This window comes from Artibeus jamaicensis, unplaced genomic scaffold (assembly GCF_021234435.1).
Source record: "Artibeus jamaicensis isolate MK-2021 breed Jamaican fruit bat unplaced genomic scaffold, CSHL_Jam_final contig_548, whole genome shotgun sequence".
NCBI lineage: Eukaryota > Metazoa > Chordata > Mammalia > Chiroptera > Phyllostomidae > Artibeus > Artibeus jamaicensis.
Window position 1 is genome coordinate 1,989,621 of NW_026521883.1, and position 13,482 is coordinate 2,003,102.

The window sequence follows — 13,482 nt, forward strand, 5'->3', positions numbered from 1 at the left end:
TTCTCCATGGCCAGGGTGGCCTGGGGTGGTGGTGGTGGTGGTGTGTGCACCCCCTGCAGGTGTACACACTCTTCCATGTACTCTTACATGTACATGTACTCTTGGGAATAGGGTGGGTGAAGCAGGATTCATTTTTGTTTTTAATTACTGAAGCCCTACAATCCTCCAAAATGAGCAGCTTAGTGGAAACCAATAAAAATAGAAGTGGAACGGTTGCCAAAGCCCCAGCTCCCTGGAGAGCGCAGGTGGAGAGAGGAGATCAGAGCCCCAGGCAAGGCAGCAAGACTCCACAGTTCCTCCAAAACTCCCTGCAAAGAGATATTTCCCCCTCCTCTAGTCTCCCAGGTCGCTGCCCCTTTGATTAATGGTATGGAGGTCGAATAAATCATTTAGGGGAAGCCCATTATGGGTTCCCCTCAGGCGGCCTCGTTTTGTTTTGCCCGATTTCCAGCAACTTTCTGAAATGTCCGTGTCATTGAAAAGGAACCCGCAGATCTCTAGCACTTGGACAAATGATCCGAGGGCGAGTCCTGAGCCCGGTGGCTGCCTGGCTCAGGTCACTTTCTAGCAACCGCTCTCCCCCTACTTCTACTGGCTTATTTTCAGGAATGGATAATGTTGTTTATTTGTTCAGCCAAATATTTGGTCTGGGGAATTTACCGTGAAATTCTGTGAATTGCATATACCTAGTTAACAAAATAGTCCTAATGCCACAATGTTAGCATGAAAAACAACGCGCTAGGGCCAGCTTTAACTCTTTAAATTCTTTTTGAGAGGAGATAAGGAATTGAATATGCGTAAAGATGATTTGATTTAGCATTCGGTCTTCTTGGCGTTGCTTTTGGATCGCGCCTGCCATTTTCCCCTTCATCCATCTCTCCCCCCCCCCCCCCCCAGAGTAATGTTCCCATTACTTAAAGGAAGGTGGGGAGAAAGAATCACTTCAGGAGTTCAGCAAAGTCATAACCACACCAGAGCTGCCTGGTCGATCCCTGCCCAAGTCTTAACCTAGAACTGGCTTCCTAGGAGCTTGGGGGGGGGGGGGCGGTGGAAGAGAGGAGGGTAGTGGAATGCATCACGTATTCCCCGGCTTTCATTGCATAATTCGCTCAGAACCTGCCAGGTGACCTGCTGACTTTGTTTTCTGTCTGGACTGTGCTTCATTCCACCACCCTCTTGCCGCCCGAAGGGCAGCGCCACACTGTGAGGGCTCCGGGCAGCGGTGGAGGCGCTGGCGGACCCCAATAATCACTTGGCCTTGGACTGACGTCAAAATCCCGGGGACAGGCTCCTCCCCCGCCTGAGCCCGGAGCTCTTGGGCTCCTCAGTGGACAGGGGCACCAGAGGGCGTCCTCCTTACCAGGGACTGGATCGTGCACCTAGTGGCCATGCGGGAGCGGCACCGCGGGCTTGCTCCCTGGAGCCCCATCCCTACCCAAGCTGCAGATTTCTGGTCCCCCTGCTCCTCCCGAGCAGACCACCCGTCCAGCTCCTCCGCCCTTCTGGATCTTGCACAAGTAAACTTTGCAAAGACGAGCAGCGCAGGCAGGTCCTAAGGGCTGGTGCTCCTCACCTTGAAGGTGAAATGGGATCAAGCGGCCCCGCAGAGCCAGGGAGTCTGGGTAGCACGCTCAGTCGGATGGAGGGGTGTAAGAGGCGGCTATATCTTTAGGGGTTTTCTGTTGGGAGGTGGAGAGCAGGAATTTAGGAGTGAGGCTCTTTCTGCATAGCGCCTACGGTGGGATCGCATCTTGTAGTGACTGAATGCAGGAAGGTAGAGAGGGGAAACAGACCATTGCCAGGTCCCAGGAGCCCAGGTCTAAGTCTCCTCAAGGACACAGAGCTGGGGTCTCGGGCTGAACCGCCACCACTACCTCCCTCCAACCTTTGCTGAAGGGAGTGCAGCAGAAGAAATGTGCCTAAGTGGAGTTGGCTGATTTCTTTCAGAAGCGGAATGCCAAACCCATAATTTCTTGGCAGTACCTCAGTAGACCTCCTCTGGGCCTGTGGCCCAAGGACTCACAGTGCCCCGCACCCTCCACCTGCCACCTAAAGCCCAGGACTCTGAAAGGTTGATCCTTAGGGTGAATTGAAGCCAATACAGCGGAGGCCTAAGTTTCCAAACTGCCTTTGTGCTTCCACACAAGCAAGTTGTAGAAAATATACAACCATTCTCCTCTTAAAAGGCCAAGAGCAATGCAAAAGCAACGTTGATGACCTTAGATTACCGGAGAATCAGAAAGTTATTAGTATTCTCTGGAGGAACTTACAATAATTGGTGGACTGCCAAAGTAGAAGTTGATGCAGGATTGTTCAGGTGTACCATTTGAAATAGACTAGCACCATTTGAAAACGTATCCAGAAGTAAACTCGGAGTGGCTGGTGTCACCAGTCGGATTGCAAGGGTCCCACTTCCCTGTGCTTTCAACACTTGGTGGCAGAATAAATAAATGGTTCAAAACTGAGTGGTCTTCAATGAAGCAAAGTGACTGGTTTTACACAAAATTTTGGATTGCTTTAATGTTTTTATTTTTTAGAAAGTCACCAAAACATTTGGAAAACAATTAAAAATTTAAGGTGTGTGACATTTAGTCAGTCCTAGAAAAAGAGGTAGCCATTCCATTCCTAAGTCACTTTAATGGAACCAAGTTCCAGTTGTCTCTGCTTTTTCTTTATTCAAAATATTCTCTAAAAGCTCTAAATGAAAATATAAATGCTCTTATGTTGTTCAGAACAAACTATTAAAAAATATAATGCTATAGGATTCAGAAATGTTTACTTCAAAAAATGTGAAATTTGAGGAAAAGAAGACAAGATGGAACTATAATTTGCTGAGTTATGTTACTAATGAGAATTTCTTAAGTCCAGCTTTCAGTTTTGCCACATTTTCTGAAGAAAAGATCTCATTGATTTCTCTTCACTTTTTATAACTTGATTCCTAACAAAAATATTTAAAAGCAACATGCTCCTCCCCATCTTAAATTCTTGAACCTCTAGCTAAGGGGCTAGTAGGTTCTAGTCTTGCATAGTTTCAATGTCATATATATAATCAGTTTCAGTTTTATTAACCAGAGCCATGCCCAGCACATAATTTTCTAAAAGATCCAAAGCACACTGATTGAGAGTTTAAAGTACTGGATGCTATGGTTTACTCTCCTCAACCTGATTCACTGTTCCTCTAGTACTGTCCTGCACATAAGCTGCCCATGATTCAGATGAGAAAGTATATAACTGTTCATCTCAAGCTTCTTACTGACTGAATTTTTAAATCAGTGCTATTTGGTTTTGAAAGCAGTTTATTCTTAAGGTAGGGTCCAGGGGAAGAATCCAAAGACATGCACATTGTCAGAGAGGGAGAACTTTTGAGTGGAGTTCGACTTACATTAGTCTTCTATTGATTATTATGCAAAAATAACGAAGTGTTCTTTTTCCGGGATAATAGCAGAAATGCTTAAGGCTATACCCACTGTCCCTTGAATTCAAGTAGGATTTATAAGTAGAAAAATGAGCATCTTTTGAAAACGGACTTACATCAACTGGTCAGTAAGAGCTACCAGTTATTAGGTTCATTGTTAGGTTCTGGGTGAGGTTGACCCAAAGTGTTAACCTCACCTTTGGAAAGTTCAGACCCAAGTATTTAAAGTGCAATTGTAATCATTTCATTTCAGTTGCTTAGATGCAACTATGTCTTTCCTCCTTTTATTATTTCTAGTTTTAATTAAAATGCCATTTAATTTTTTGTAAGAAAGCAAATTCCCTTATAGTCACAGCATTCTAAAACAAGTATTTATTTTTTCCATTCTTTTTTAGTCTTTGTACATATTTTTACATATAACTTTTATTTTTTATCATTTTTCTTAATTCCAGATAAATATCATAACATTAACATATTTTAAATACCAAATGTATGGGTTATACATATGTTAATGTGTATGGCCTTCCTTCTTGTGTGAAAGCAGGCAGGATACAAAACTTGGTTACCCTCAGGTAATAAAAAGCAGCCTGGCTATGATATCAGGGTTGTAGGCATCACTTCCAAATTTCACTAAGATTTTTAATGCCTTTTTAAGGCTCTGCTTCAATGTCATGGTCCCTGTATCAAACAGAATGCTCCTTTGTATGTTTCAGGTATCCTAAAAAGTGGGTTACCTGACATCCGAGGCTCAGGAACTTTTATATTGGAGCATTTGTATTTGCCTGATTTAATCACCTTGGGAATGTTTTTTCCTGGAGAAAGTTAACTGTGACCCAGAGAAAGAGATATGCTAAAGGTCTGTCTTGTACTCTCAGAAGCCATTGGTTTAGCAAAATCATTTTCTACTGGATTTAATGTTTGCCTCCTTTTCTTGCCCTGATGACTTGTACCGAATTTTCTTGGGAACTGAGGGTGATGGCAAAGGGAGCTGGAATTGTCTAAATGCAGTAATTACCAAATTGAAACCTATTCAAACATTTAGGTTACCAGGCTCCGAACTGACCTTGATACTTTCAACCTTCAGATTCCAGTAGGTTGGGGTCAAACACAAATGTCGAGTCGCGGAGTGATTTCCACATGCTTCTTTTGTGTACCTTAACTAAGGCAGACAAAAGATGTTTTTCCAAAGGGACTTGCGCTTTATGAGGCCTGACCCTCGAAGGAGCAAACTAATCTCAGGCGATTTTGAGGTTTTAGGGCACTAAGAGAACTTTTAGCGCATGGAGAAGTAATTTGTTCAATGGTACCTTAAAAGAGTTAATTTACCTCCAAAAGGTGAGTTCTTTTACCATCCTGAGTCTTTCACTTCCTTTGAGACCAGACTGGTTATTTGCATAGCAAAGCATTCCATTTAGTTGGAGAGGAGGGGGTGGGCACCCTGAACTAGGAGAGTCACTTTTCCCACAGTCTTTCAAAACTCAGCAGTGTGATAAGTGGGCTTGATCAATCCTTCCTCTCCCGTAAACTCCAGAACTTCAGACTATTTTGCTTATGATCTATCTTGAGGTTGACCAGCTTTTCCGGATGAAGAGTTTTTAGGATGTAGCGTATAGCTGCTGACAGGACAGTTCTGCTAGCATTGTTTTTTTTTTTTTTTGACCAGTTCATATGGACTTGCAAGTAAAAACTCCAGGAAAACAAACTTCGCTAAAATGCCCCACCTCTTTTTTTACAGACGTTGCGTTTTACTTTTAATAACACACACACACACACACACACACACACACACACACACACACACAAATAAATTATGGAGGAGAGTTTTAATATATTGATGACACTTTGCATGGGAATTCTACAAACTTTTCTTGATACTATGTCACTTGGTCATCTCGCTTGTTCTAGCTAAACTTTTTTATGCATTTAAATCATGGTCTCTGAGGGCCTACACTCTGTGTAGGTTATTGTTTATTTAATTGTCACTTCAAGTCTTCCAGAACTAGCTCACAATTTGCGTTAACCAAATATGCCCCACATTAGAGACCCACCACCGTAAGTAAAGGAGACATTTGAGAACATTGAACACTCCAAGGTTCTAATTAGCATGGGATCTATTGTACTTCTTTTAACTTGTCTATTATTTCCTAATTGGGAGATTAGTCACAGGGATCTGAGGGAAGAAACCAGTCCTTTAATAAGGTCTGTCAATAAGAAGGGGCAATTACAAAAATATAAAAGATTTGCTGCTAGAAGCCAACTGTTACAGTGAGCATTTGTGGGAGAATGTAATTCTAGCCACATCTCCTTAAGATCCCTGGTGTTGTATGACAAGTCATGGTGACTTTAAGAACAGTTCATTTAGGGAAATGTGGTAGGAAGAGAATGACAGGCAGAACAAAATGATCCGCAGTCACTTCTGCAGTGTTTTAGCCATTGACACAGTTTATAGAGAAGTGTGGCTCTGGGGAGGGGTATGTGACAACTGGGGAGAGTCAAGACAGGGCCTTTATTTTCTCTAGAATAATAGTTCACAATTAAAATGTGTTCAGGTTGTGCATCCATAATTACATATAAAAACTCAAAATTTTAAACATAGAAGTGAGTGTCTACTAAGATAAGCACACATTTGTAAGGAGTCGATTGCATCCCTGGGGCATTCTTTTTTTTTTTTAAGTTGTGGATATCTGAATGGGTAGAAGCCTCACCATTGGTGAGGAAACTCTATTATGATAAAAATGAAAATGCTCCTTAGGTTAATTTAATGTAACACTAACTAAAATCTCCTTAAACATACTTTATGGAGCTTGAACAATATTCAGATGTGTTAATGAATGAAGAAGAATCTGCTCTCAAATTTTAAGATAATCGTATAGACTAGCCTTAGCAGATCTAAAAATATGCTATCAAATGACAATGATCAGAAACCTTTGTTATTAGGTTATCAACAGAGAGGAGTAACTAGATAGCCTAGACATAGATTTAAAATGTTGTTAGAGCTTGACATGGGACAAACTAGAAGTAATATAGAGGTAGGTACAGGAACTACTGCGAAGTACTACCCGGTTAAGTGGGTGTCCTGCAAAAGTGACTTAATATACATAGGTATATTACACCAATGTTAAAAAATGTCTAAATATATTAGAAAGTTAACCATAACTTATTTTTAAGTATGATAAAACTGAATTGCCTATTATCCAACTTGTCAAAGAAACATATGTTGACTACTTAAGAAATTGAAGGTATTCTTAAAGGTAAAGAACCTAGGTTTGATAAGTAGAAAGTTTTTTAAATTTTTCTAACAAAATGTAATAAAAATAAGTATATAAGGCAAAATACTGAGTATGATACTTGATAAATATTTCCTATGAAATATATAAATTGTAGCTATAATCCAAGGTACATATGAAGATTTATAATCAAAGTAACTGAGTAGATGCCGGCAAACCTTTTCTGTGAAAGAGCCAGATAGTAAGCCTGGTAGGCTTTGTAGACCACAGGTCTCTGTCCCAGCTGCTCACCTCTGTCTTTGCAACACAAGCACAGCCACAGAATAGTAAACAGATGCACTTGGCTGTGTCCCGGTAAAACTTTATTTATGGGCACAGAAATTTGAATGTCATATAATTTTCATATGTTATGAAATCTTTTGATTTTTAAAGACTATGTAAATACCTAAATTATTCCTAATTCCCAGTTGTACAAAAACAGGTGGCAGACAATGAAGTGTGGGAGCTGTAGTGCCAACTCCTGCTTTTGGCCAGTGTTCTCCAATGCATTTTCCTTGAAACAAATTTCAAGACCTCCTTTTATGAAAAAGGATTGCTGTGGCCAAATGTATTTGGGAAACCCTGAGAACTGCATCTCCCTCTTGGAAATTTATAATGGACATTCACATTTAAAGGCTTTGAAAAGTCCCATAGGGAGAAAGCTTAACTTTGGTCAACCCAGTGATGTCTCAACTTATTTGACCGTAGTACCCCCTTTTGTCCCTCAGATCTTCGACCCTGCACTGCCTTTTGCATGGTTTGGCCCTTGCCTATCTCTCTGGGGCACTTCAGACCTCCTTTTCCCTTATTAATTAGCTTCCAGCCACACGGGCCTCTTTTCTGTGCTTTAACCACTGCACTGTTCATTCCTGTCTAGGACATTCTGCTGTGCCTTCTGCCTGGAAGAAGGCACAGGTCTGCCAGGTCTCCACAAGGCTGCCCTTCTTATGATTCAGTTCCCAACTCAGATATCTCCTTCTCAGTGAGGCCTTCTCCCATGAGCTCCTCCAAAACAGCTCCCCTCTTCCCAGCATGCTCAGCCATGGGGTTCAGTCTGCGTTCTTTACTGGCTGTTACATGCAATTTTCTGTCTGTCTGTGTGTATGTATGTACATGTATCATCTCCTCACTGCAATGGCAGCTCTATGAGGGTGGGAACCTTGCCCCTCTTGTCTTTTTTAGGTCATGCTCTCTCTGGAAGTGCCTCCCACATAAAATACATGAAATATACTTCTTTTTTCAGAGACTTTGAGGAAGGGAGAGAAGTAGAGATAAAGATCCAGGTGTAGAAGTAGATGGACATGAAGAGGGAGAGGAAGAATTATTTCACATATCGCACTTCACATTTTTGGAAATCTTATCTCATGCAAAAGAAAACACAAATGACAAATTATCACTTGAAAAATGCACAATGTCACTAGCAGTTACAATACAAATTACATATTTTGTTGTGTATAATGCACACCCACATTTTGGTCCCAACTTTCAGAGAAAAAAATCTTTTAATTTTTCAACTCAATTATCTATCTATCTATTTATTTATTTATATAGATACTTTTTTGTATTATAAAGAAATATAAAGGGACATTAGCATTTATTTTTGAACATATTATGGTACAAGAAATTTTATGTAACAAATAATTACAAAACACAAGAACAAATATAATGTATTTCAGATACTACTTATGAATAATATGCATCCTTATTTTTCCCTCAAAAATTTGCCTCAAAGATTTTCCCTCAAAGAAATGTGCATTATACATGGCAAAATCCAGTAATACAGTTTAAAATTTATGTTGCTACTCAAAGTTTATTCTAAGCAGGGCATGTAATTACACCCATCAATTGCTGATGTTTCTGAAAATGGAGCTATTAATTTTTTTCCCTGGGACATATTGGTAACCTGCAATAAGAACTATAAAACTGTTTATACTCTTTGACACTTTGGGAACATACCTCATAGAAATAATCTGAAGAGGAAGCTGGTATTTCTGCCCCGCCTCCACCCAAATAAATTGCTATCAATACTGGTTATACTAGCAGAAGATTGGAAACAATCTTTCTACAGTTGTGAAAAATGACAATAGGGTAAATCAGTACCTGGACTTGGGCTTATTGATGGGTATTAAATGAAAAGAGGAGAACACAAAGTATACACCCTCTAATACAGCGACTGAAATGTGTACATGCCCACTAAACATAGCTAGACAAGAAATTTCAATAAGGCAAATTAAATCTGGTGTTTGTTGCAGTGCCCTCTGTGGAAAGTTAGAAAGCTGACAAAGAGACGAGATTCGAGTTGGTCTGCACTGAGGAGAGAAAACTGGCTCTATATGTGCTTTAATTTGAGGTCAGAGCGAAGACTTACATGTCCTGAATTAGAGGTGGCAAAACTCGTCCTGGTCAGCTTTTCAAGGTAAGTCGGAGCTCAGTTAACTCACTGGGCTGTCTTCTGAGTCCTATGTAAAGCAGAAGGTTACTGAGTACTGCAAAGAATTTGCATTAAATAGGGTACTTTGGCATAAATTACATGGAAGACACTGATTCTTACACTTTCAATTTATTAGCCTTGTTCTGTTGGTTTAAATGGTTAACACACATCTGTTGTTGAAAACTTTCAAAAGCAAAGCCTTTTCCATGCCTGGCTATGCTCAATTTAGCTCAAGGCAAGAGCCTGGCCTGGATTTAGAGGGTGCTCTGTGGACCCAGTCCAGTAAGGAGGGAAAGCCAAGTGCCCATCTGCGTCTTTTGCAGGCTAAGGTGTTTGACCTGCAGTGCAGAGATGCACTGACGTGTACGTGAGCTCCGTGTGTGAGCACTGGTCAGAGAACTGTTATGTAATTATAGCGTCCGTAGCGTCAGACGCGCCACCCAGCCTAGCCTAGTAGTTTGTACTGGAAAGTGGGCGTCATAAGGATAGTGAGAATTAATTAATGTTTATGAAGACCTGTCCGGATTCATGGGAGAAAAGCACTGTGTAAAAGCCATGTGTTAATGTCTTTGGGAAAATGATGTCTGCCTTCTCCCCCACCCCCTTTTTTAAACTGAAAGAGCTGCTTGGGGAGAAATGCCATTTCAAAGTAAAATGCATTTTAATTCTTTTGAAAGGCCTATTTGGAGTATGGTAGGTATTTTACCAGCATACAAACTAAAAGAATTGTTTAACAGACATTTGACTAGACTTAATGTACATAATGTATCATCATTATTCCCTTCAATGAATAAATAGACTAAATTGTCCAGTTCATATTATCATTATACCGCTCTTTTATGTGTGCAGAGTAAGGAAATATAGTCTCTATAAAATATAAGTAGTTTACAGTCCAGAAATAATTTTTTTACCAAAGCGTAAAGACACAGTAGCTAGAAATGTATATTTAAATTATTCACACATAATTTCCATCTTGGTTTAAAAATTAAAGCATGATATAAAAATATGTTTTAAGTGCTATCAATTGAAATTTATTTATCATTTTAATGCACTAGCTAGCTAACCCTTTGTGCGATTTCTTTTAAAGAGATTTTAAATATTGAAGTTAGAAAATATAGTTAATGTGAAGTTGCAAAATAAATTGCATACAGTCCTTAGCATTGGCTAATCTATAAGGCATAGAGTATAGAAAGTATTTTATGTAGTAGATGACCTGTAATTTTAAATATAAATATAACATATAACATAACTTAAAAAGATAATACATTACTAAGTGATATGAACTTAACCTGCGTCTAGCTGTGGTATGGAACACGGGTTAACACAAGTGCTAGCCATTGAGCAGCATTTCCAGGGCTCTAATGAACATTATTAGGCAGACCAGATGGCATCATCATATCTAATTTAGAATAATTGTTTTTTTAATATTTGGGAATGATCCTTCTTTGTAATTAAAGGAGATGCTTAGAATACCCTTAATATTACACTGTAATTTTCTTGTAACAGATGCTTAACTCAGCAGTTCATTCACTCATAAGTGTTTCATTAAAAGGGAACACATTTAGTAGTAGACCTGCAAAATAAGGAAACTCACTCAGGTCCTAGAAAACACAGATACCTTAAATTTTAGTGCTGACTTAAACTCTGTTTATATTCGATTAGTACTACTTGATAACTCTTCACACTTTTTCTTGGGTGCGCAAATTTTTCTCTTCTTCAAGTTTCATTTTCAGTAGAAAAATTCTACCTTATCCGTTACCTTAGGGAAATAAAAAGACATTACAAAGAATCTTGGGTATCATCCAGTTATAAAGTGATTGATTTGAAAAGAGGCAAAGAGTACTTTATTTAAAAGCTCATTTTATTACCTGATTTCATGTTGAATAGAATATTAATGTACAATACTCACAATTTTCCCAAATGAAATGATGCTTTTGAGGACTATCACTGGAATGTCTCCAAATGCAGAATCAGGCCGGGTTACCAAGGGGGCCTTTGGAGGCAGTTTGGGTATGTCAGGGGAGAAATTGTAGGCTAAGAAAGGAAAAGATCAAACCAAGAAGAAAAACTGAAATGGAATTTGATTTGATGAGGAAAGAGACTTGGTAGGAGAAAACAAAGCTGTTTGGTTATTGACCTTAGATTTTACATTTGGTCAACTGTATGTTGGACACCAAAAAAGATAATATGTATAATGTGAGGGCAGAAAACCAAATTGGCATGAAGAATTTTTGAAGGCTTAGGTAAACAATCCGATGGTATTGAAATCTACAGGGTCTGGTCAAGAAAGAATTGGGGCAAGTCACCACATTGTGTGAAACAAAACATTCTGAAGAATTCAGAGTTGATTGACAAGAAGCCTGAATAAAATAATAAATGTATTTTTAAAAAGAGAATTACCCAGCCTGACAACTTAGTTTTACTATGAGAGAACACTCAAGTTTATCGCACAGTCTTAGTAGAAGCTTTCACAAAGCAAGTGAAATTTGAACTGGTCCTTAAAGGTTGAGAATTGCATCCTTTCAAAATTCCCACCCCTGCCATACCCCACATAGATTCTGAGGCAGTTTTCCACCAGCGCTCTTTGCTTGCATTGCTTTTCCACATAGATTTTGACTCTGGATTCCTCATGAGACCAAAATAATACTGAATTATTAGGGCAGTCATCTGTGACTGTGCCACAGAGGGAAAGTAACCCATTTTGTAAATTGATACCTTGACCTTGCCCCTGAGCGGACAATGATATAACCAACTTAGCTAACTAGTCACAGACCTAAGTAGATGAGTTTTGTTGACTGAGGGGAAGCAATAAATTATGTTTGTATTGACCTTAGTAAACCTTTTAATTCTTTCCCACATGATATAGTTCTCAACAAATTGGGAAAATATGGCCTAGAGTCTAGGTAATTGCACAACTGCAGGTCCATGGCCAAGACCCGGAGCATCAGTTTTTTTGCCCTGGTGTACTCAGTTTCATCGTCTGTAGGGAATGGTAGGGTGTAGTGCCCTTAAACTCCAGGCCATTCCTGCCCATGGCCCCAGAGAGGATGCTGACCTTGTGTTGCCTACGATGGTGGGAGGGAGAGGCTGTGGTCTCCTGCCCCATTAGGGAGGAAGTACTGCTCCAGGTGTGTTGAGGATCAGGGCTAACATGAGGAGGCCTGAAGGTTATTGTTGCATTTATTCTAGCACCTGGTCTTTCAAAACAAAGAACCCAATTTGCTGCTGGTTGCTGTTGACTTGAGTGTAAATCTTCCTGAAGTGTCCTGGGCTCCTTCATCTCTGAGCATTAACTAGTGCGTAAGTTGCTTCTCTAGCTCCCCCTTGTTTACAGAGGGAATCTACTAAAAACTTGGCTTCGAAGTTGGAAAGTCTATATAATTTGTAGAAAATTCACTCATTCACGCGATACATAATTGTTGAGTAACTGCTACCATGTGTCATCACTGTACTTGGCAGTGAGCATCTGAATAAGATTCAGCCTTTGCTCTGGAGCAAGACACTGACATGTGTATGTATGATGGCTATGTTACTATGCAAGGGCTACCATTACAAAATACCACAGACTGGGTGGCTTAACAACAGAAACTTATTTTCTCACAGTTCTAGGCTAGAAGTCCAAGATCAAGGTGCCAGCAGGTTTGGTTTCTTCTGAAGCCCTGCTCCTGGGTGTACAGTGGCCATCTTCTTCCTGTGTTCATGTGTGGTCTTTCCTCTGTGCAAATGCCTTCCTGGTGTCTCTCTGTGTGTGTCCCAATTTCCTCTTCCTGTGAGGACACCAATAAAATTGGATTAGGGCCTACCCTAATGGTCTCGTTTCAACTGAATCACCTCTTTAAAGACTCTGTCTCCAAATACAGTCACGTTCTGAAGTATTGGGGATTAAGGCTTCAGCATACAAATTTGGGTGGACACAATTCAGCTCGTAACAGTGACATGATAGTAAGATAAGTGTTAACAAGTATGGAAAGTTTTATATGAGCTCAGGTGGCATCTTGGTATTAGGATCAACATTAACTGGAGTCTAGAGCAAGTGTCACTATGGTAATTTATAGACTAATTGAGTCTGTGGTCATGATTGGCTAGCATCCTGTTTAAAGAATTCTAAATTTGACTGTCATCACTATGGGACAGACATTTGCCTCTTTTCCACTTTTACAATATCTGTTTAGTCCTTATGGGTATTCAAGTCTGTAATCTCAGTCAAAATTCATCAGGGAGAAGAGAAGCATTTTTATAACCATCCCATAGTTTGCCAGGCCCTCTAATTCACATGGAATCAGTAATGTATATTCTTATTTTTAATATATTTTATTGATTATGCTATTACAGTTGTCCCAATTTTTACCCTTTGCCACCCTCTACCTGGT